The sequence below is a fragment of the Trichechus manatus genome, unplaced genomic scaffold (assembly GCF_000243295.1).
Source record: "Trichechus manatus latirostris isolate Lorelei unplaced genomic scaffold, TriManLat1.0 scaffold00050, whole genome shotgun sequence".
NCBI classification, from domain to species: domain Eukaryota; kingdom Metazoa; phylum Chordata; class Mammalia; order Sirenia; family Trichechidae; genus Trichechus; species Trichechus manatus.
This window is the reverse complement of record NW_004443986.1, coordinates 4,737,339-4,762,205: the sequence shown is the minus strand read 5'-3', so window position 1 is coordinate 4,762,205 and position 24,867 is coordinate 4,737,339.

The following is a 24,867-nucleotide window of genomic DNA, read 5'->3' as shown; positions in this document are numbered from 1 at the left end:
GGGCTGGCAAGGAGAGAAGGGAAGAAATAAGGAGGACTTGGAGGAAAACAGCATATCATATACTGACAGTGGGTCTCCCAGGTGTATCAGTAATAAGCTGGCTTTCTGCCAAAAATGTTTTTTCTCATTTTCTGCAATAAAGGAAATAGTACATTAAAGTGTTGCATGGACTATGGACAATTAGTAAAACTACATATTTGCAACAGCATTGCTCTATGTATTAAAGTCAAGGTCTTTTTCCTTAAACACAAGTAGAATTAGCCACATATTCAACAGAAATCTAACCATCACTAAAATGCCATGCTTACTGAGTCAAAGTGTTGCCAAAATAAAAGAAATGAATGTTTCTTTTCCTTTCCCCAGTGTAATACAACTGAATGTAATTATTTACCAAATATACAGAATGAGAATGTTTAAATTGAAACTTCATTTAAAGGATTAAGTCCTTTCTGGGGAAAAAAATGCTACCCAAACATGAAATCAGCATGCAATAGATTAGATGTTTTAAAGGGATGGAAACCACTGTTTGGGATAACTTCAGGAGAGAGGTGTGGGTGGAGTAAAAGGGATTGGTCACTGTTTACTTTCACTTGCTTGCCTACCATTTGAGTTTTTTAATGAGAAGCTATGATTTTAGGAGAAAAAAACCCCACAGTTTCTCTCCTTGCTAGTACGGACCAGAGAAAGGAATAAATCCCTCCAGCTTTTAGAAAATTTAGTACAGTGTCTAAAATACATTATTGTTAATAGTTGGAAGGTAGAGAGACACGGAACTAGCTACGAGGGAAAAATACTTTGCTAACTAAAACGCTTTCTTATAATTCAAGAAGAAACACCATTCTACTCCTAGGAAGCGGTTTATTTTGGAATAAGCCTAAGGAACTGAAAAATTGCCTGTGACTGTGGCATGTTTGTTATACAACCAATACAGACAAGGATAACTCCACTGCCACATTTCAAGTACAAGAGTCAATCAATCAATCAAAAATTATGTATAGAGAAATGTCTTAGACACCGTGGGAGTAAATAAGTAAGTATAAGAATTCTCCCCAGCCCTTGGAAAGTGCTTTTATTGGTAAAGCAAGACAAATAAATAAAAAATGTCAGCAGTGCAGTATATAACAATTTTGAAATGAGTGGTACCAAGAGTGCTGTAGTAACTAAAGAAAGGGAAGACATTAGTCTTTGAGAGAAGAAGATGGAAGTCTTTAAAAAGGAGATGAGATGAAAGTGGACCTTGGGATATGTGCAGGATTTATTAGGCTCACTTGCGTAAGATGAGGAAAATGATGACAGGAAGGAATTCTACTCAGTGAGAAATGTGATATGTTTTTCAGAAATGTTTATAATTAGTTGAAAATGTAGAAATAAATATAGTTAGGGGTAGGAGTTCATGACTGGAGATTAGACTAGAGACCATCTAACTGGAATTATAGCTGAGTCCAAGGAAGTAGAACTTTTTAAAAACTCATAAGAAACAGAAGATCAGAGGATCAAGAAGCAAGTAGTTAAGAGAAGAGAAGGATCTGGAGAGCTGAAGAAGGTGACAGAGTAGTGCAGAGATGTTAACGTGGGAGGGAATTTCAAAGCACAAGTGATGTTGGTCAGCAGTACCCTCTACTGGAGATGAAACTGAGACTGGAAAACGTTCTTGGGTTTGACTTGGAAACTACCAAGGTAACGTCGCAGTTCACTGGAAACGGAAAGTTTGGGGATTACGTATACAAGGAACATCATTGTATGTAACAGTTTCTCTGCTTTTGTGCGACTTAGAAATTTTTCTTCTTAAATTTTAGAAAATGTGAATGAGAATTGACGAAAGTGAAAGCATGGGAAGAAGCAGATTTGATAGTCTGAAGACAACAGCAAATATCCCTCCTGCCCTCTTCCCCCATCACCTCAATTAAGGAAGAGGTATAGGGTAGTTACTAAGTGTGCAGGTTTTGGTAACAGACCTCACGGGTTCATGCCTGCCATTATACCTGCCATTTATTAGCTGGAGTCCTTGGGCAAGTCACTTAATCTGGGATTTATTGAATGATGATTATGTGCCAGGTACTTTAGATGCATTATTTCATTTAATCTTCACTGCATTTTTATAACATGGTGTTATATCTCAATATTCTAGTTGAGGAGGCTCAGTGACAGTTCATGTGTCTAACATCATAGCTAGGAAGTGATTAAGACAAGAACTAGGTCCGTCAACTCCATAACCTGTCTTCTTAGCTACTAAATGATATAGAAAGTGAATTATTGAAGGTACAAGGTACTACGCTGTACCCTATGCTGAGTTTCTGAGCATAAGGACCGTTCTCAACATATGAGCGCCTCTTTTCTAAATCTTTGCTTCTACACCTCTTATTTAACATGCATCCACCCAAAGCTATCTCAAAGTTTAAGTAAAATGCAAGAGCCAGTCAGGTAACAAATGAGTTTGGGGGACTAGAGGGCTCACCCCCAACTGGGTGGGGTTTGAGGGGTAGCCACTGCTCACTACCAGTCAATGGCTGCCATGTGGAAAAGCAGGTCCACGTTTACAGATCTTTAATTTTTCAAAAGAGGGAAATAATGAGAATTGTTATGCTGACAACTAATTCAAAGTGTTCTAAGATTACTATGTATGTGAAACAAAATACAAAAGTCCTTTAGGCTGGGCTGCAACCTCTGCATGACTGGACAAGGGATCACTTTTACTCTAATGGCAGCTAACAGATCAGTGATATATCTTACAGTTCCTGGCTAAAGAAAAGAGGTACCCATAAAATGGTATGCCCAGGCTGGTGCCTAAAGCAGTAAATTCTATGTTCCCTAAGAAATACCTTGTAGCACCTGATGACACACTGCTTTGTGTTCAGCTTAACAAATAGTCTTGAGTGACTGACTGATGCTACTGGGGAATATGACCAACACTGATACAGTGCTTCATTTGTGCCACATACTGTTCTAAGTGCTTTTCATATAACAACTCTTTTAATCATCACAAGAACTCCATAAGATAGGTGCTATTATTATTCTCATTATACAGAGAAGAAAACCGAGGCACAGAGAGGTTAAATAAGCTCTTCAAGGTCACAGAGAGTAAGCATCAGAGACAAGATTTGAACCCAAGGAGTCCCTGGGTGGCACAAATGGCTAAGAGCTGGACTACTAACTGACCGGTTGGCAGTTCAAACACAACCACAGACACCTCAAAAGACAGCCCTGGCAATCCACCTCCCATGGCAACCAACAACAACAGTCCATATCAGAAGTACTGGTGGTGCAAATGGTTAAGTGCTTGACTACGAACTGAAAGGTTGGTGATTCGAACCCACCTAGAGGCACCTTGGATGGAAGTCCTGGCAATCTGCTTCCAAAAGGTCACAGCCTTGAAAACCCTATGGAACACAGGGTTGTGTTGTTACTCTGCAACACAAGGGTCACCAAAAGTCGGAATCAATTCAACAGCAACTGGTAGTAGTAACAGTCCACCTCCAGGCTCTAAGCCTTTTACCCCTGTGAACATCACATGTATAAATTTGAAGGGCCAGTAGCAGTTGATGATGCTGGGGAGTTTGTCTATCCTGTTATCCCCTCTGGTCCCCTAGACGTGCTGCAATGGAGATCAATCCCTGGAGAAGGACATCATGCTTGGTAAACTAGAGGGTCATCTTAAAAGAGGAAGACCTTCAACGAGATGGGTTGACACAGTGGCTGCAACAATGGGCTCAAGCATAACGATTGTGAGGATGGCGCAAGACTGGGCAGTGTTTTGTTCTGTTGTATAATAGGGTCACTATGAGTCGGAACTGACTCGATGGTACCTAACAACAACAACAAGCAGTTAAATTAATTTTTTTCATTCTTCTACCCCCCTTTTTCTCTTTCCTTCTCTTCTCTACATTCTTTGTTTCTCTCTTTCAATAAAGAAACATCGATTGCATGCTAATTGTGTGCTGGGCATTCTGTTAGGTCCTGCCTATATATTAGTGAAAAAACGAACACAGTTCCTGCACTTGTGGAATTTTAGCCAGTAGAGTAGACACCACAATTCAAAGGTATCAATTCTTCCTCGATCTCCTTTATTCATCGTCCAGCTTTCACTCGCATAGGAGGTGCACTCTAGTCTTCAAGGTGACGTCTTTGCTTTTCAACACTTTACAGAGGTCTTTTGCAGCAGATTTGCCCAGTGCGATGCATTGCTTGACTTCTTGACTGCTGCTTCCATGGGTGTTGATTGTGGATCCAAGTAAAATGAAATCCTTAACAACTTCAATCTTTTCTCCATTTATCATCATGTTGCTTACTGGTCCAGTTGTGAGGATTTTTGTTTTCTTTATGTTGAGGTGCAATCCATACTGAAAGCTCTAGTCTTTGATCATCAGTAAGTGCTTCAAGTCCTCTTCACTTTCAACAAGCCAGGTTGTGTCATCTGAGTATTGCAGGCTGTTAATGAGTCTTCCTCCAATCCTGATGCCCCATTCTTCTTCATATAGTCCAGCTTCTTGGATTATTTGCTCAGCTACAGATTGAATAGGTATGGTGAAAGGATACAACCCTGATGCACACCTTTCCTGATTTTAAACCGCACAATATCCCCTTGTTCTGTTCAAACAATTGCCTCTTGATCTAAGTACAGTTTCCTCATAAGCACAATTACATGTTCTGGAGTTCCCATTTTTCACAATGTTATCCGTAATTTGTTAAGATCCACACAGTCGAATTGCTTTGTGTAGTCAGTAGAATACAGGTAAATTGTCTTTCTGGTATTCTCTGCTTTCAGCCAGGATCCATCTGACATCAGCAATGATATCCCTGGTTCCACGTTCTCTTCTGAATCCGGCCTGAATTTCTGGCAGTTCCCTGTTGATATACTGCTGCAGCTGCTTTTGAATGATCTTCAGCAAAATTTGGTTGGATCACGTTTCTAGGGAATAGGCATAAATATGGATCTCTTCCAGTCCGTTGGCCAGATAGTTGTCTTCCAAATTTCTTGGCATAGATGAGTGAGCACCTCCAGCGCTGCATCCGTTTGTTGAAACATCTCAGTTGGTATTCCGTCAATTCCTGGAACCTAGTTTTCCACCAAAGCCTTCAGTGCAGCTTGGATTTCTTCCTTCAGTACCACTGGTTCCTGAAACCTCCTGAAATAGCTCAACGTCAACAAATTCTTTTTGGTATAGTGACCCTGTGTATTCCTTCCATCTTCTTTTGATGCTTCCTATGTCATTTAATATTTTCCATGTAGAGTCCTTCAATATTGCAACTTGACACTTGAATTTTTTCTTCAGTTCTTTCAGCTTGAGAAATGCCGAACGTGTTCTTCACTTTTGGTTTTCTATCTCCAGGTCTATCACAACAACACACAAGCCCCCACAGTATGACAAAGTGACAGACACATGGGAGAATTTAACTGCTAGGTTCCCACAAACAGAATTTTTTATCATTGGATTGTGAAGAATTATTTCTTATCTTTTTATTTAATTTTTTGATCTGCCCTTTTTCACATATATACTGGACTGGATATATAGGAAGAATTTCAGTAAAGATAAAACACAGTTAAAAAAAAAAAAAAAAAAACTTGTTGCCGTTGAGTCGATTCCGACTCACAGCGACCTGACAGGACAGAGTAGAACTGCCTCATAGGGTTTTCAAAGAGCAGCTGGTGGATTCTAACTGCCAGCCTTTTGGTTAGCAGCCGAGCTCTGCTTCAGATCCCTACACATTTTGAAGTAGTGTATAACAACTAGATAAGGCCATTTAAATAACAATATTTCTGACTGTCAACTCCTATAAATTCTCTGTAGAAGTAAGATCCCAGAATGGTTTAAGTTTGCAGGTCCTTTTAAAATTCAGTAACCATAGGGAAAACGCCATCAATTTGAGGAGTGAGAGAAAGGGAGTCATTTCTTAAATGACCTTCAGATGTCTACCTTAGTTCTAATTAATTTACCCTTTCAACTATCATTTGTTGACTTCTACTCTATGCCAGACTAATAATATTTAGATAAAAAGAAGAGGGGGAAAAAACAAAACAGGTTGTTTACATTAACGATTCAGAAAATTCTTATAGATTTTTAAAGTTCTGCATTACTAACTATTCACACATTGAAGAGAACACTAGTATTGCATTTGTCTTTTGTCATAGCCTGACTCTTCCCATGTAACCTTATAAACTTAAGAGATTCAAAAATTCTTATCACAATCTCCATGTGCAAAAAATGGTTTTGTTCTTTAACTGACTATTGTTTTTACTGAAACCCAAGACCTTCTAAAGGAAAAAGATTGTGAAAGTCTCAGCTGAAATTACTCCTACTTTCCCATGTAGTGGGCCAAAAGAAAAGATGTTTCCAGAGCATAAGTATCTAGAGCTGGAAGGGAGCAGCTGACAGAGAGGAAGGGAGGACTCATTCCGCTGAAGGAAGACCCTCGACTACTGAGGTCCTCAGGATGAACCCTTGAAATTGGAAGGCTCATCTGAAGCTATCTGACGTTCCTAATGCTTTCAGAGTTACTGCAGTTTGTCCTGGGAAGGAAAGACTTCTGAAGACATTCGTGTTTCAAATAAAACACATATACTTCCCTCTAGAGGCTGTAAGGAAAAATGAATCAACCTGAAAATATAAAAAGGAAAAAGTAAAGGGGCAGAGGGCAGGTGGAGCTTATGTTTATCTTTACTATTTTTCTGACTTAGCCTATTACATTAAGTGTCAGACTTTAAATTTGAGAAGTAAATTAATATCATAGAGAGGACATTCTGAATTTGATGCAAATAATACACGCCCTCTGAAAACGCAACTCTGGATCTTAATTTTTTACTTGTTTTAGTTTTTTACATGCATTTTTAAACAATTTTATTGAGGTCTAATTTACATATGATAAAATTCAACCACTTTACAGATACAATTCAATAATTTTCTGTAAATTTACAAAGTAGTTCAAATATCAGCATAATCCAGTTCTAAAACATTTCCATCATTCCCAAAAAGATCACTCCTTCCCTCGACAGCTAATACCCATTCTCATTCCCCAAGTGGAAGTCACTAATCTAGTCTCTATCTCCATAAATTTGCCTCTTATTTAATTTTTGAAATATGAATATAAAATATAAATGCTCTATCGAATAACTATCTGGGCAATTTCCTTTTTTCTGACCCTCTACTTTACTAAGTACGATGTCCTTCTCCAGGGACTGGTCCCTCCTGATAACATGTCCAAAGTACGTGAGATGAAGTGTTGCCATCCTCACTTCCAAGAAGTATTCTGGCTGTACTTCTTTCAAGATAGATTTGTTCATTCTTCTGGCAGACATGGTACATTCGATATTCTTTGCCAACACCATAATTCAAAGACATCAATTCTTCTTCAGTTTTCCTTATTCATTGTCAGCTTTCACATGCATACGAGACAATCGAAAATACCATGGCTTGGGTCAGTGCATCTTAATCCTCAAAGTGACATCTTTGCTTTTTAACACTTTAAACAGGTCTTTTGCAGCACATTTACTCAATGAAATATGTCATTTGATTTCTTGACTACTGTTTCCATGGGTGTTGATTGTGGATCCAAGTAAAATGAAATCCTTGACAACTTCAATATTTTCTCTATTTATCATGATGTTGTTTATTGGTCCGGTTGTGAGGATTTTTGTTTTCTTTATGTTGAGGTATAATCAATACTGATGGCTGTAGTCTTTGATCTTCATCAGTAAGTGCTTCAAGTCCTCTTCACTTTCAGCAAGCAAGGTTATGTCATCTGCGTATCGAAGACTGTTAATTAGTCCTCCAATCTTGATGCCACGCTCATCTTCATATAGTCTGGCTTCTTGGATTATTTGCTCAGCATACAGATTGAGTAAGTATAGTGAAAGGATACAACCGTGACACACACTTTTCCTAATTTTAAATCACGCAGTATCCCCTTGTTGTTTGAATGACTGCCTCCTGGTCTATGTACAGGTTCTTCATGAGCACAATTAAGTGTACTTGAACTTGCATAGCAGCAACTGATGGTCTACTCTGCAGTCAGCCCCTGGCCTTGTTCTGACTGATGATACTGAGCTACTCCATCGTCTCTTTCCACAGATGTAGTCTATTTGATTCCTGTGTATTCCATTCGGCAAGGTCCACATGTATAATCACTGCTTATGTTGTTGAAAAAAGGTATTTATAATGAAAAAGTTGTTGGTCTTGCAAAATTCTGTCATGCAGTCCCCAGTGTCATTTCTATCACCAAGGCCATATTTTCCAACTAATGAGCCTTCTTCTTTGTTTCCAGCTTTTGCATTCCAATCACCAGTAATTATCGATGCATCTTGATTGCACGTTTGATCAATTTCAAACTGCAGTAGTTGGTAAAAATCTTCAATTGCTTCATCTTTGGCATTAATGGTTGGTGTGTAAATTTGAATACTAGTTGTATTAACTGGTCTTCCTTGTAGATGTGTAGATATTATCACTGACAGCTTTTTACTTCAGGATAGATCTTAATATGTTCTTCTTGACAATGAATGTGACACCATTCCACTTCAATTTGTCATTCCCGGCACAGTAGACCATATGATTGCCTAATTCAAAATGGCCAGTACCAGTCCATTTAAGCTCACTATGCCTAGGATATTGCTTTTTATGCATTCCATTTCATTTTTGCCAACTTCCAATTTTCCCAGATTCGTACTTCGTACATACCATGTTTTCGATTATTAATGCAACTGTTTCTTCTCATTTTGAGTCAAGCCACGTCAGCAAATGAAGGTCGCAAAAGCTTGACTACATCTATGTCTTTAGGTTTAACTCTACTTTGAGGAGGTAGCTCTTCCTCAGTCGTACTTTGACTGTCTTCCAACCTGAGGGACTCATCTTCCAGCACTGTATCAATGTTCCGTTGGTTTTCCTAAGGTTTTCACTTCCCAATTTTTTTTTTTTTTAAGAAGTAGATTACCATGTCCTTCTTCCTATTCTGTCTTAGTCTGGACGCTCCACCGAAACCTGTCCACATGGGTGACCCTGCTGGTATTTGAAATACCGATGGCATAGCTTACAGCATCACAGCAACAGGCAAGCCACCACAGTATGACAAACTGACAGATGAGTGGTGGACTGGGTATGAAAAATTTATTTTTTTAATTTATTTTTGGTGAAATATATACAGCAAAACTCACTTCCATTCCACAGTTTCTAGGCATAATGATCAGTGACATTGGTTACATTTTTCACATTGTGTCAACATTCTCGTTGTATCTGTTCTAGTTGTTTCCCTTCCATTTATTTAATCTCCCTGTCCCCCAACTTTCTCATCTATGCTTTAAAATAGCTGTTGACCCTTTGGTCTTATATAATTTTTTTTTTTAAAGAAACACAATACTCAAGGGTGACAATCTTTACTCTTACGGCTAAACCTGTTAACTTGGTTTTAATTCAAGTTTTGAAGAGCAACTCAAGACCATAATCTCGAGAACCTCTCCAGCCTCAATAGGTAGAATAAATTTGGATTCTTTAAAAATTTGAAGTTTTATTCCACATTTTTCTGCCTTTTTATGTGGATTTATCTATTGTATTCCTGATCAGAACATTCAGTAGTGGTATCTGGACAACATCTAGTTCTTCTAGTCTCAAGGTGGAGAAGGCAGTGGTTCACGTAGACAGTCCTGCGGTCCAGTTCCTTCTCTGATTTCTGGGTTTCCTTCTTTCTCTTTTGTTCCAGATGAATAAAGACCAATAGTTGTATTATAGATGGCTGCTCATAAACTTTAAAGACCCCAGACACTACTCACAATACTGGGAAGTAGAAAATAAACTTTGAAACCATATTATGCCAATCGACGGGATTATCTCAGGAGACCACGACCCTAAGCCCCCAAACCAAGAGAACTAATCCCATGAGGTTACTGGTTATGTCTAATTAGTATCAGCATCTGTAGCTCCACCCCCCCTTTTTTTGGTTGTTGTTATTGTTGCAAAACCATACACAACCTAACATTTGCCCATTCCATCTCTTTTCCCAACGTAAGGTTTACTGACATCAGTTACATCACTCATGCTGTGCAAACTTCACTCATATTCAGCACCACAATGTTTCAAGAACTCATTTTTCTTTATCTCTGAGTAGTATTGCATTGTATGTATGTACCACATTTTACTTATTGTTTCGTCAGTTGATGGGTAATTAGGTTATTTCCATCTTTTTGCTATTATAAATAGTGCTGCAATGAACATAGGTATATATATGTGTGTTTGTGTCACTTCTATTAGATCCCTAGGGTATATACCTAGGAGTGGAACTGCTGGGTCATATGACAGCTCTACCTTTAGTTTTTATGAGAAACTACCAGGCAGTTTTCTACAATGGCTGTACCATTTTGCACTTCCACCAGTAATGAATGGGGGTTTCAATGTCTCCACACCCCCTCCAACACTTGTTATTTTCCTCCCCCCACCCTTTTATCTTAGTCATCCTTGTGGGAGTGAAATAGTATCTCATTGTGGTTTTGATTTGTATTTCTCTGATGGCTAATAAAAACCCAAACCTGTTGCCATCGGGTTGCCTCCAACTTACAGTGATCCTACAGAACAGAGTAGAATTGCCCTATAGGGTTTCTAAGGAGTAGCTGGTGGATTTGAGCCACCAACCTTTTGGTTAGCAGCCAAGCTCTTAACCACTCTACCACCAGGGTTCCAATGGCTAATAGCAATCCATTTGTAATTGAATATTTTTTTAAAATCCCAAATTATTCACTTCTTTGCTAATAAGTTTTTTTAAAAATATCTATTTTGAATCTATCAAGAGCATTTTAATCCAGGTGGCATGATACAGACCGTATGCTGAAAATGAAGATTCCCTCAGGAACCGAGGTTATCAGAGTTTAAGAAGAGGGGGCCACAGATACTCTACTGGGGTGAGATACAGCTCTGGACTTCACTGTGTTATACTGGGCAGAGTACTTAATTTCTCTTACCTCAGTTTCATCCTCCATACAATGGAGAAAATGACAATCTTTATCCAAGGTTTGCTTAGAACTGTGCCTGAAACACAGCTTGCAGCAATTGTTTGTAATCAATATTATCTAAATGTTGTTTTACTAAGGAACTTAAAATAATTTCAATTTCAGAGTAAAAAATGGGTTTGTGATTGGTATTAGAAAAATAACTGGCAACAGGCAGCCTGAAGAATTTTTTTTAATAATCAATTTACATTGACTTGTATGCTTTGTGGATCTTCAATGGCAGCTGTAATGTCTATTCATTTCCAAGGCAAAGGGCCAAACGAGGAAGAATTCAAAGGCTGGTCTCAAAGAAGATAAGAAGGCATATATCAGGGTGCACGTGCCATGAACATGTGGATCTCCTTCTATAGCTTTTTGTATTACCTGTTTTGGGTCCGTCCTAGAGCATTTCCCTCACCACATCCAAATGGTGAACTGCCTACATTCACAGAGGTCAGATTATGGCAAAGACTGAAGTGGAATAAATTTGGGGCTGGATAAGTAAAATAAAAGAAATCAAACCAAACAAGAAAGCAAAGATGGGTATTAATAGTTTGATTTTTAGAGGCTTTTTTTCCCCAAGGAGCTTATGCTTTAAAGCCTTATTAAGTTAGGAACAGTGAGTATCTTTGTGAATCAAAACCAATGGAGAATCAAACTACTATAATTAATGTAACAAGGCCTGCTGACTCACCTGCCCTAAACACAGTTTCTAAAAGCCCAAATCTGCACATTAATTACGATTAATGCTTCTCTCCTCTTTTAAGCACCATGGAGCAGATTTTTATAAACAGCAAAGTGTGTTAATTTAAACAAAATATAACAACCCAGTTCTTTCAAGGTGGTAAAGCTCGCTCTGCATATTTTCATTATGGCATAATGGTTACCTTTAGCCCATAAACTACGAGGTCACAATAAGGTCACAATGAGGTGGCAAACTTAATAAATGCAAAGGAAAGTAACTACAGACCATGTTTAAGATGTCTTTTTTCCTAGCTAGGTAAATGAATGTTCCTTTAGTATAGCTCATTCAGTAGTGATGATTTAAAATAAGTTTTCTGTTTAAATCACTCACTGATAACTTATATTTTAATAACATTTCTAAAGCATGTTCTTCTTAGTACTTTTTGCCCTACCCGCTTAACACACACAAGTAGCCCTGGTGATGGAAGTGGTTAAGTGATGGGCTGCTAACCAAAAGACTGGTGGCTGGAACCCACCAGTCACTCTGTGGGAGAAAGATGTGGCCGACTGCTTCCATGAAGATTACAGCCTTGGAAACCTTATAAGGCAGTTCTACTCTGTCCTATAAGGTCACTATGAGTCGGAATCAACTAGAAGCCAACAGACTTTTTTTTTTTTTTAAACACACAAAGGAGTCCTGGTTGTGCAATGGTTAAGTCCTTGATTGCTAACCGAAGGTTGTAGGTTTGAACCCACCCAGCAGCTCTTCGGGAGAAAGACCTGGTGATCTGATCCCATAAAGATTACAGCCTAGAAAACCCAATGGGGCAGGTCTACTCTGTTGCAAGGGACATTATGAGTCGAAAATCAACTCAGCGGCACCTAACAACAACACACACAACCCAGAATTTTCTAATTCCCAAAATGCTGAGATTTTACTGAAGGCTAACGCCTTCCTTGGCTCCTAATGTGTGTATACCAACATTCAAAATAAAAGAATATGGACCAGGTCATTATACTGATTGTGAAGATTACATTAAAACATGCAAAGAGGAACGAAATAAAGAGAATAAGTCCAGATTCTTTGTGCTTCTAAAAAACCTAGCCCTTACACCTGGCAATGGTAATCTAACACTAGAAATTCATAGTTCTAAAAATTTTGTACCTGCTATTTCACTATAAAACAGAAAGGTGCAAAGCCTGCTTTGGTAGAAAAGAGCTTGAGATCTTTTTAACCCAAATGTGTTGGTCAGTGTGGTAACACGGGCCAGCTATTCTGCTGTTTTTCATTTATATGCTGTGATACCCAAGATACAGCAAATAATGTCATCAATTTCCTTCAATTACCTCAAAAAGGATTCATTTGCACTCGGGGAATAAAAGGTTGCGACAGTAGCTTTAGGATCACTCAGCTGCAAAGAATTGGCATTAATAACTATCCTCAGAGGCACAGAGGGAGGGAAAAAAATCATTTACTTGACATTCTTTAATTCTTTGTGGTATAACAAGAATATGTCATGATTTAGGGTTGAAAAGCACACTTGTTTTGCTCACGAGAAAAGCCTTTCATAACCTATACATTTTTGTGACATTTGGAGTTACAAAATCTTAAGCCACCTTTAAATGTGGTATTGCCCCTGCTGAAAGCTCTCAAACAGATTCAGAGGGAAAAAAGTTCCTGATATTACTTTACTCCAGAGACTTCAAGTAGGCCAGGCCTTATTGTATAAAGAAGTTTCTTCATACCATCGTCAGACAGTGCCGAGGAAAATAACTTGTGTATGCCTATATTTTAACGTAGGGTCATGTATAGCTAATTAAGCATTCTTGCTTCGGTTTGATTACATAAAGAGTTGATTTTGTAACATAATATCACATGAAGGTCAGTACGGTTATGAGAGAAACCTTAGATGCTGTGACAAATCCAATAACTATCAGGGTATTTTGTTCATAAAAGTAAAGCATTTCTTAAAATATTTTGCTGATTTGTTAAGGTACTGGAAGATATTTTCCTGGCTGCAGGTCTGACCTCCTCCAAGACACTACATAGTGAGACTGTCAAGAGATTTTTCTCAGAAGATACAGATTTCCATTTAGAGTCAGGCAGAGATTAAAACAAGGAAAATAAAGTTGAGGTGTATGAGTACTTGAACTAAGGTGAAATAAAGACATATCAGTTGGCTCCTTATATATGTACCCACAGCCTCACCCACTCAGTGTCATCATTTTAAAGTCCTCCTTCAAATAATTTACCCCCAACTGACCATATTAACCATTTTACAGGAAAGACTTTTACTTTTATCTTTATTTCTCTTTTGACTCTTTAAAACGCAGGGTGAAAAATGTCCCTCAACAGGTGAAGAGATAAACAAAATGTGATATATATACGATGGAATATTATTCATCCAGAAAGAGAAATGAAGTTTCATACATGCTACGACAAGGATGAACCTTGAAAACATTATGCTGAGGGAAAAAAGCTAGACACAATAGAACACGTATTGTATTATCTCACTTATCTGAAATGTCCAGGATAGGCAAATGGATAGAGGTAGAAGCGTACTGGTGGTTACCAGAGGTGTGGGGGAAGGGAGGGATGAGGCGTTGATTGCTTAGGTGGTACCGAGTTCCGCTTGAGGGAAAACACTGGAAATAAATAGTGGTGATGGTTGCACAACATTGTGAATATAATTAACGTCACTGAATAGCACACTTAAAAATAGTTAAAATAGAAAATTTTATGTTCTATATATTTTATCACAATTAAACAAGTGAACAAACAAGCAAACAAAACCAAAAAACAGGGTGATTCAAAAACAGGGTGATTCGTGCCGACGAGACCAGGAAACTTTAAAATGAACTTCAGGGAAGTTTAAAGATACCTGGAGCTCCTGCAGCAAATATAAGACTGCACTGCCCTCCAGAGGTCTCTCCTTGGCAAATACTCTGCATCAATTAATGATCTGAGGGACCAGAGACTGTGTCGCCATAAGCCACACTGCAATTTCAGTCCTTCCATCCCAAATATTTTTTAAACAGCACACCTAAAGATCAGTGATAAACCACTGTTTTCTGATAAGCAGAATATTACTTTTTTTGCTTCACTCATCTTATCTCATTTCCTTTTGTCCTGTTGAAAAGTAATATTTGCTACAGCTTTTCCTAAGTATTAAATATTTATTTTTTTGGTTAGAAGGGCCTATTTATTCATGTAAATTTTTCAGATAAATAAATAGGTAGCCTAAGGAAACCTTAACAAGTTGAGGATTCCCAGAGATGACTTGTGGACACACACAAAGATGACTTGCAGGCAATTAAGAAACTGAATATTATACAGTTTAATAATTTTGTCATCACTTAATTGCAACTTTAAAGGTGCCCACAGCTAATTGCAAGAAAAAAATAAATTTATTTTTACCTTTTTTCTTCTTGAGTTTTGTTTCCAAAGTTATGTTTTCTACCTCTGTTCTGTCCCACACACCAACAGGGGACAATTTTCCGCATTTTTACTTTCCCTTTACTTACTACGGAGCAATGGTGGTGCAATGGTTAAAAGCTTGGCTGCTAACCAAAAGGTCGGCAGTTTGAATCCACCAGCTACTCCTTGGAAACCCTATAGGGCAATTCTACTCTGTCTTACAGGGTCACTATAAGTAGGAATCAACTCCATGGCAACAGGTTTGGTTGGGTTTTTTTTGTTTGTTTTACTTACTATAAGTTAAAATTTTTCAAGGTTGAAGACAAAGCCAGTAATTTCTTGATAAAATTGTAATAACCTGTGTGAGTGACTCAAAACACATTAATAAAAAGTATCAATCATCAAAACATTTAGTTAGGAAAGTTAAACTTTACCTATCTGTATTAAAAACACACATACAAACCCAGGTGCTATCAAGTTGATCCCCACTTGTGGCAAAATGTATAACAAATATTTATTTAGGACTCTGCAAATATTAACTCATTTAATTATCATAACACCCATGAGATAGGTACTATTATTATCATCCACCTCTTACAGAGGAGGAGTCCTTGGGTGATGCAAAAAGTTAACTTCTCACTCAGCTGCTAACTAAAGGTTGGAGGTTCGAGTCCACCCAGAGGCACTGCAGGAGAAAGGCCGGAGGATCTACTTCCAAAAATCAGCCACTGAAAACTCTATGGAGTCCAGTTCTACTCTGACACACATGGGGTCACCATGAGTCTAAGTCAACTTGATGGCAACTGGTACTGGTACTTTTACAGATGGGAAACAGAGAGGCAGACTCACTGCTCAGGATCACAGAGGGGCACCAGATGGAGATGGGATTCAAATTCAAGCAGTTTGTCTCCAGAGTCCAGTTCTTAAATTCTTGAATTTAACTTAACTTAAATGGAATCTTAAATATATAAATTTTTCTCCACATCATAAAAAAGAATTAAAAAGATTGAAAATAACATAAATACTCTTCCAGGTAGCATTTATCTCTAATTCATGGCACATAGAAAGTTTAAAAAATATTAAAATCCTGGTAGATGGAAATACTGAAGGGCAGAATTAAATTGTAAATCAATCCTTTGTGATGACTTGCAAATATTTACTAAGTCATTACTCTTTGGGGAATAAAGTCAACCAAATATTGAAACAATACGGAAGAACAGTAACTATCTTGTTCTAATACTAAATATAAATTATATAAGCTAATCAGCCGTTGACTTATCAATTTCAAAATTATACACTGAATCTTATAAATATCAAGCAACTGTTTAAAAAAAAAAAGAAAAAAAAACCTGTTGCCGCTGAGTGGACTGTGACTCATAGCAACCCTAGAGGACAGATTAGAACTGCCCCATAGAGCTTCCAAGGAGCAGCTGGTGGATTCGAACTGACGACCTTTTGGTTAGCAGTCGAAAGCTTTAACCATTGCACGACCAGGGCTCCGGCAACTGTTTATTACTTTTTAAATAAATGATTTTGCTTACTTTCCTACAATTAAAAAAGCAGGAAAAAAACGTATTTATCGCTGCCTACTAAATTCATCAAGAATAAAGAGGGTTTATATGAGACTGTAGTTCCAATCACAGAGGTTGCATCACAAACCTATAGTCGTTTTACTCAGAAACGGATCATAAAATGTACTTTAGGTTGCACTTAGGAAACAACGTGCTTGCAACAAACATAGGCCGTCTGGCTACCCAGCAGCTGGGTTCAGAAACTAAAAGGCCCCTGAGAAAGCAGCTCGGTAACAACAAAGCAAATGTGGTCAGTGCCCAGTGTCGTTATGGGGATTAGAGAGGGTCACGGCTTCACGGCAGCACCTGCGAGGCTATGACATCAGCTTATATCCTACATAAATCATATCCCCTCTGTTTGCAAGGCAAATAATAAAAAAGTTGTTCCATGTCGCCTGACCTCTATTTCTGGGAAACTTGTATTTTTCCCTTATAGCTATGCAATGTACTAACCATCTCCACTGGGACAGACTTAGAAACCCCGTGTCACAGAAGACACATATAAATATTCACCTCACTTCCAAACCGGTTTGCATCTTAAACATCACGAAATAATTTTTTTAAAGTAACTTAAGGAGAAAAAGGGAGAGTGAGGAGGAAGGAAACACAGAAAGATACCTGAAAGAGGGAATTAGAATACTAATATTGACACAGATACATGATGGACCTGCTAGTGGTAAAGGGAAACAGGATGCACGTTGCCACCGACAGTTGCTAAACGTTGTTTTGCACAAATGCCGACAAACCTGGTGCACAGCTGACTCCTGATTTTTTTTTTTTCATGAAATCCAAACGTTCCAAACTAGTGTTTCCAAAAATAAACTTCTATTCAAAACTTAGCATTAACACTACTTGAGATATCAATGACATTGCTGGAACCTTCTTGAATTTTTTTAAACAAAAAGTCATGGCAGATACCTGCCCTTAAATCACTGAGTTATACACATGTACAGTAATTCTTAGCCACCCATAAATCCAGTTTGCCCTAAGGTGAAACTGAAGGGTAAAAGATAAATAATAACAGAAAGAAAAAAAGAAAAAACAGACACCTACTGAATTAGTGTTACAGCACTTGCATAATAATAATAAATGATGACCACAGCTGGTATTTAGGAAGTATTCTTATCAGCAAATAGAATATCTTCTAACACTGACGCAATGCCTAAGCCTCACATACATTCTAATGTTCTGATTCCTAACGGAAAGAACAAGTGAAATACACTAAATATTAATACTAAAAAGCTATTAAGTTACTTGAGTAAGAGGTCTTTTTAAAAAGCATTTCATTATCACTAATCTATCCAGAAAGTAGAACTTTATTTTATGCAGAGCAATATTCCTGTTGGTATAAAATGTGCATCCTAACAATACATTTTTTGGTCAGGGACTTTGTTATGAGCAGTACAAATTAATACAGAAGATATTAGGGTAATTACCAAGACATCATAATGAAACTTTAACAGTAAACTTTACTATAAACTTATTAATATAGAGAATATAAAATATGTTCCCAAATTCAATACTGAAATATTTATTGAGTCCCTATTATGTTCCTGGAAACCCTGGTGGCGTAGTGGTTAAGAGCTACGGCTGCAAACCAAAAGGTCGGCAGTTCGAATCCACCAGGTGCTCCCTGGAAACGCTGTGGGGTAGTTCTACTCTGTCCTATAGGGTCGCTATGAGTTAGAATCGACTCGATGGCAACAGGTTTGGTTTGGTTTTGTTTTTATTACATTCCTGGCACTGCGGAAACAGCAGTAAACATCAAGCCACTGTTTTTGAGGTCCTATATGGCACTGTGTGTTGTGTGTGGGACAATGTCTCTGGTGAGATGGGGGAGAGCTGTGTGGCATATTTAAGGGAAAATAGTTCCAGGCAGAGGGAACATCAAGTGCAAAGGTTCATGAACCTGTAAGGCATGTCTTGCCCTGCTTTGTGGATCTTGGTCAGGACTCTGAATTTTACTCTTAGTGAGATGAAAAGGTATTGGGAAGCCAACATGAAGAATGCATTTTCCCATCTTGAGGCAAAATGATGGTACTCAGCTTATGGAAATAGTATATGTAGCATAGTGGCTAGAACTTGGACTTGAAGACAGGCATAACTGGATTTAAAATAATTTCTACTTTTCCATGTCATAGTTCTGAGATCCTGGCTTACTTACTGCATTTTCTCAGCTTCTGTTTAAATGGTCATAATCCCTTCACTGTAGTACTATTATAAAGATTAAACAATAAAAACAGCATCTAAGATTGTGCCTGGATTACAGTAAGAACTTAATAAATAGTACCTGCCATGTTAATAGTCTTGTAAGCGGCTGGAAAGATGTGCATGATGTGAGCTTAGGCAGAACACAAAAAAACAAACAATCAAAAAGGGCTGGAGAGAAAGCGGAGGAAGAAAGTTGGTGTTTCAACAGACTTTGAATCCTGGAAGATGTTAAGGGCTCTTGACTGCTAAATAAATCTCTGGAAGATGCCAGTAAGAACCATAGCTCAGAACTACAGATGTGCAGTTTCACGAGAACTTGGTATACAATGCAAATACCTAAAAGGAATCATTAAATTATTACCCCTGCAGTATAATCAGTGCATAAGAATAGTGGTATTGCTCAGTAAAAATTAAGCACTTCTTAGGGCATATCTAATCAAATCTTCCCAACAACCTATGAGTAAGTTATTAAACTCATTTTTAAAATGAGGAAACTGAGGATCAGACAAGATAAACGACATGTCCAAGATTATATATCTAGAAAATGTGCTGAAATCCTGGCCCATAGCTAGGACTCAATAAATGTTTTCTAAGTCAACATATGAATCTTCACTCCAAATCTCACTGCTAAATTGCTGATATTTCCTCTAAAATTCATTAAACCACATAAATGTTTCCCAAATTCTCCTGATCATAAGAATCATCGGGGGTGCTTGTGCATTTCCTATGTCCCACTGAAGCCCAGCTTTTGTGGAGCAGTCTAGAAATCGATATTTTTAACAAGAAATCCGGGAGACTCATAATACAGGAATGTTGGGAAATACTGGACTGGCTAATGCATAATACCCCTTTCAACTCTATAATGCTACCTAGCCCTTCCTTCTTTTTAAAAAGAGAAAGCAGAAATGTATGGCCCTTTCGTCCCTCTACCTAATTCAGAGCCCAATGCTTATCTTCCTACTTTGCAAGGACAGAGGGCCCTGGAATACAGATCTTCTTAAAACATTGCAATGCATTGACTTTGTCTAAGATCCCTTTCGTGTTTTAACTGGATAGAAATAAGAAGACTCTACACGGGAGTTGTTTTTAGTTTTGTTTTCCAATTATAAGCTATGAATCCAAGCAAATTTCTAACGAAGGATTTTCTCGTTTCTGGAAATTTTTCAATGGACTTTACTGTAAAAAAAGCACCCGTTCCTAAGTACTTACAAGTCTCACAGTATCTAGAAAATTTTCTCCATTTTTTTTTTTTCTTCTTGGTAACACAAATAAGAGTGTTGCCGACGAAGTGCTCATTTTCCTTTACTTTCTGTTAAGAGTGGGAAAACAGTCTCCATTTGGAAAAAATTTAATATGCCTTAAAAATACACATTGCTGTATATTCTGGGAAGTGCTGAGGGGTACTTTGCATGGCTGGTAACTAGGACAGGATGATTCACATTAAAATGGTGAATTATTATATTTTTCACAAAACTGTGTGTTCTAAAACATACTATAAAACATTCAATCAGTATAGTGTAGATAACAAACGAGCAAATTTTTAGAACTTCCTTCTCATGCAATGATGCAAAGAAATTATCTGGTAGGCATCATATTATCTTTGTGCCACCAACCCCTCTTATGAAGACCACATCTATGAATGAAGAAAGATGCGGAGAGCTTTTTAGATCTAGGAAACAAAGGAAAGTGGCAGATTGGCCATTCTGCTCTCCCAAGACCAAAAAAGTGAGCTCTGGCCCCCAAGCAAACAATGGGAAACTTCTAACTTCTCACTTCTCTTGCCATGAGATTTCTATGAAATCTCCAAGAGTCAGCAATCAAACATACCAGTGCCTCTTATAAACCTACAAGTAAAAAAGCATCTTTCAATCCCACTGACCATTAATTTATCAAAAATCAGCAATGCTCTAATGATTTTCAGATGGCAAGAAGATCCTGAGGCTATGGTTAATAAAAATACTATTTCCTGGTCAGGTGATTTTTTTTCTTTTAATGACAACAAAAGAGCAATGCCAAAACCACAAGTCTTCAACCTGAAACAAATATTCACATTCATCTTTTAGTCCAACCTAAATAAAAACAAGAAATTTGTGTAGTACAGGTTGGAGCATCCAGCAAAAGCAAAACTACAAAGGCTAAAACAGCATGTGACAATTTTGGAAATTTAAATTATCCAAATTCTCTCATAAAGAAATAGTTATAAAGATTTAATAACCGTGGGTGATATTTCTTGCAAAGTATTGTTGAAGTAAATGTACTTTGAAATTACCTAGTTCAATTTATTTTTAACATCAAGCTATGAGTTTCAAACGTTTTATGAATTCTTTTAAAATAGAAACAATTGATTTTCTTTTTTGTAAAGCAATTACTGCTCTCTTAAGAGGGAAAAAGAAAAACCTTTCATAATGACCAGAGTGTAACTTTTCTTTCACAAATTATTTTTAATTAAACTAATTACATTTACCATTTAGCATTCAGAATGTCTTTTCTATATTTTCTAAACTAGGATCAGTCTTTTCTAGTCTCTCTAGGAAATTTTTGAGAAAAATGAAAGCCTAAACACTTAAGCATATCTACCTTTAAACTTAGGTGGCTGCTGTTGTGTTTGGAACATAAATATTACTACGCTTGAGAATTCTTAAAGAGAAACAAACAGGAAAAATTATTTAGAGTCCTTGGAAAAGACTCAACTCTAATTCACGCCAGGGCCAGCAGAGGGAGTGAAATCTCAAAAATATAGGTAACATGAAAGAAAAACGCTGACTGGAGGTACAGCCTGGACCAGTCTGGAAAGAAAGGATTGCTGCTCCAGCCTGAGAGTCAGCACCCAAGGGCTGATAATCAGATTCTTTATGAGCTCAGCCTAAAGAAATAATTAATTGGTATGGCCCTATTTTTACCCAAATAATGTGCACCTTCTGTGTTTGTTTGCCAACCTCACCCTCCCCTCCACAAGATATTTTTGTAAGTGCCCTATGCTAATTTTTTTATAGCAACATGTAACAAAAAAAAAATTGGCACAGCTGTGCTTACAAAAAATACCTTGTTGGGGGAGGGCACAGTTGGCAAACATAGAAGGTGTGTGTTATTTGCGTAAAAATTCGGTAGGCTTCATCAATCTTGTAAAAAAACACACTCACCTTTTCCTACATATATGCTGGCTAGCAAAAGTTAACAGGGCAGTTCTTCGTCAGTCCACTAGTACCTTGAAAATTGTCATCTTTTTTTATCTAATTTTTTGTTGACTAATAAAGAGAACAAGTTGCTCTACTAGAATATAGCCATATAATTTCATTAAACAACAATACATTAAATTAACAATTTCTTTAATTGCACTGTGTGGTCAGTTAGGAGAATCAGGATTCCTATTGTCGTGATCTCTTAATCATATTTGTTCTAGTCCATGAAAGGTACTGATGCTTAACATGATCTGCATGAACTAACAACCATAGAAGCACAGAGAAGGGAGAAATCTGTGGAAGCAATAAAAAAGTATTAGCCAGCAAGAGGTTTCAGCAATAGGCTGAAGTATATTCCATGTTCACAATGTTTCATTTGAAGACATTTCATACATGGGGCAAGGTATTATCTAGAAGAAAGGAAATTCTGGCCTTTAGAAAGACAATAACCCTTTCAGGTCAGAAAATTACCAATACAATTGATTTCTACTCTACCTGTTCAAACTTCTCTAGAGCAGCCACTACCATCTGACAGGTGTTTGCTGGCTCATTTTTTTAACTCACTAAGACAGTGAAACACTATTAACTCTATCCTCTCTTATTTCCCTTAAGATATGAGGCCATGAGGTTTCAGTAGATAAGCCAGATCATCTACATTCTGATTATGCAAACTCTATGGGATGATCTCACTGACTACCCTTTAATAGAAGACTTTGTTCATCAGAGACTCTATCTCTTTATGGATTTCACTTATCAACCCTCAGAAGTTGGCAAAAGAATTTTTTTAAGTGTTAAAAAGAGAAAGAGTTTTGCTAGAAAATCTTCAACTGTGCAGTTAACACTGAATTTGATAAACAGTACATTCCTGGTAACAGCAACCAAAATTCCAAGTTAAATCTGTGCCCTTGGAACAATGCCAGAATGCCACAGCATATTTGCACTTTGAACAAATTGCAAATTTATAATTCTTTTCTTTTTTCTGCCAAGACAAAGGCTCAAAATATGTGGATTCTATCTTCCTTGAAAACTCTTTACAATGGTAATTTTGGATGCAAAGAAAAATGCATTTAGACCAATACATGAATAGATTAATGTGATTTGCTATTTTAATACTAATCTTACCTCAACTGTTTCTAGAGACCATATCTGAAAACAGATATCCTGAAATTATCACCATCATCATCTGACTTTGAAACTGGACAAATTCATTAGAATTCTTTCTTTGCTACTTCGCCAATATCCTTCCCCTCTCAACTTCAGTTTTCTTATCTGTCAAATGGGGATAATAGTACTGCATAAGCTTGTTGAAAGGAGTCAGTGAGAACATTTCTCTAAAATACCTAACCTAACTTCTACCACATACTAAGTAATCAATAAATGATACCCCTACTATGAGATATCCTAATAGACATTTGCACCTACTGGGTTCAAGACACTAATCACAGCATTTGCAAAAGAAAAATAATAAAAGAAAAGGCATCTTCAGCGTTCACTTCTCATCTGAAATGCACTGACTTTGGACATTACAGGCAGTCACCAGGTTACGAACAACACCCGTTCCTGGGTCTTTAAGTCGAATTTATAAGTTAAGTTGAAACAGGTGCATACTGTTCTTATTTCACCTTATTTTCATGCAAAAAAAAAAAAAAAAAAGGCTCAAAGCTTTTGCAATGATTTAAAAGCTGCACGTGCAGCAAGTGAAAGTGATTGAGATGAAGAATTTGGTGTCACTAGGTATTGGTTCAGTCATTTCAAAGTGAGGGCAAATTTACATAACATTAAAGGGCAAGTACCAGTTGTCCTAAATCATATGTTCCTAACCCGGGGAATTACTGTATATTAACAAGAGAATTCTGCTAACAAACTGAATATTTTCTGTCAAATACACTGCTTTCCTTCCAAATAATTACTCATTAAAACCTAATAAAGGATCATCCTATCGAAATATCCACTACAGAAGAAATTCTAGAGAAGGCAGATATATTTTGGTTTTAACTCAATAAAGTTGGGTTACTGAAGCAATACAGGTTCTCCCTGAACTACTTCTAGACTATATGAGACTATTTTATTACTTTAGTAGGTCACTTATAATAAATACCACATATTTTTACATTTTTATCTTTTGATAAAAGAATATTATGATTATTTTTGTTAGGAATATGTATATATGTATATATACACACATACATATATATATTGTTGTTAGGTACCATTGAATCGGTTCCAACTCACAGCAACCCTATGTACAACAAAATGAAACCTGGTCTGTGCCATGCTCACAATCATTGTTATGCTTGAGCCCACTGTTGCAGTCACTGTATCAATCCATCTTATTGAGGGTCTTCCTCTTTTTCACTGACCCTCTACCTTACCAAGCATGATGTCCTTCTCCAGGGACTGGTTCCTCCTGGTAACATGTCCAAAGTACTTGAGATGAAGTCTCGCCATCCTCACTTCTAAGCAGCATTCTGGCTGTACTTTTTCCAAGACAGATATGTTCATTCTTCCGGCAGTACATGGTATATTAAATATGCTTTGCCAACACCATAATTCAAAGGCATCAATTCTTCTTCAGTCTTTCTTGTGCATTGTCCAGCTTTCACATGCATATGAGGCAACTGAAAATACCACGGCTTGGGTCAGGCACACCATAGTCCTCAAAGTGACATCTTTGCTTTTGAACACTTTAGATAGGTCTTCTGCAGCAGATTTACCCAATGCAATACGTCGGCTGATTTCTTGACTGCTACTTCCATGGGTGTTGATTATGGATCCAAGTAAAATGAAATCCTTTACAACTTCAATCTTTTCTCCGTTTATCATGATGTTGCTTATTGGTCCAGT